The sequence below is a fragment of the Schistocerca gregaria genome, chromosome 10 (assembly GCF_023897955.1).
Source record: "Schistocerca gregaria isolate iqSchGreg1 chromosome 10, iqSchGreg1.2, whole genome shotgun sequence".
Classification (NCBI taxonomy): domain Eukaryota; kingdom Metazoa; phylum Arthropoda; class Insecta; order Orthoptera; family Acrididae; genus Schistocerca; species Schistocerca gregaria.
In genome coordinates, this window is record NC_064929.1 from 18,355,137 (window position 1) to 18,356,705 (window position 1,569).

Below are 1,569 nucleotides of genomic sequence, written 5' to 3' on the forward strand. Positions count from 1 at the left end.
CCGATGCAATTTCTGGGTTTCATCAACACTCTGATAGTCCACAGATTACAAAATGCCTCCTGATGTGCATCGGATACTACTACAGGTCTTCCAGGGAACGATCAGAGCGTAGACTGTTTGAGACATTACTCCCATGGAGGAAATTGCGCATGGTGGCTTTTGTATTCAATCCCGATGCAATTTCTGTGTTTCATCAACACTCTGATAGTCCACAGATTACAGAATGCCTCCAGATGAGAATCGGAAACTACTACTGGTCTTCCAGGGAACCATCAAAGCGTAAACTGTTTGAGAAATTACTCCCATGGAGGAAAGTGCGCATGGTGACTGTTGTTTTCAATCCCGATGCAATTTCTGTGTTTCATCAACACTCAGATAGTCCACAGATTACAGAATGCCTCCAGATGTGCATCGGAAACTACTACTGGTCTTCCAGGGAACGATCAAAGCGTAGACTGTTTGAGACATTACTCTCATGGTGGAAAGTGCTTATAGTGACTGTTGTATTCAATCCCGATGCACCTTCTGTGTTTTATCATTACTTTGAAGGTCCACAGCTTACAGAATGCGACCAGATGTACATCGGAAAATACTACTGGTCTTCAAGCGAACGATCAAAGGGTAAACTGTTTGAGACATTACTCCCATGGGGAAAAGCCTGCATGGTGCCTGTTGTATACAATCCCGATGCACTTTCTGTGTTTCATCAACACTTCGAAGGTCCATAGATTACAGAATGCCTCCAGATGTGCATTGGAAACTACTACTGGTGTTCCAGGGAACGATCAAAACGTAGACAGTTTGAGACATTACTCCCATGAGAGGCAAATGCGAATGATGACTGTTGTATTCAATCCTGAGGCAATTTCTGTGTTTCATCAACACTTTGAAGGTCCACTGATTACAGAATGCCTCCAGATGTGCATCGGAAACTACTACTGGTCTTGCAGGGAACGATCAAACCGTAGACTGTTTGAGACATTACTCCCATGGAGGAAAGTGCGCATGGTGATTGTTGTATTCAATCCTGATGCAATTTCTGTGTTCCATCAACACTCTGATAGTCCACACATTATAGAATGCCCCCAGATGTGCATCGTAAACTGCTACTGGTCTTCCAGGGAACGATCAAAGCGTAAACTGTTTGAGACATTACTCCCATTGAGAAATGTGCACATGGTGACTTTTGTATTCAATCCCGATGCAATTTCTGTGTTTCATCAACACTTTGAAGGTCCACAGATTACAGAATGCCTCCAGATGTGCATCGGAAACTATTTCATTGACTTCCAGGGAACGATCAAAGCGTAGACTGTTTGAGACATTACTCCCATGGAGGAAATTGCGCATGGTGACTGTTGTGTTCAATCCCGATGCAATTTCTGTGTTTCATCAACACTCTGATAGTCCACAGATTACAGAACGCCTCCAGATGTGCATCGGAAACTACTACTGGTCTTCAAGGGAACGATCAAAGCGTAAACTGTTTGAGACATTACTCCCATGGAGAAAAGCCTGCATGGTGCCTGTTGTATACAATCCCGATACACTTTCTGTGTTTTATCAACA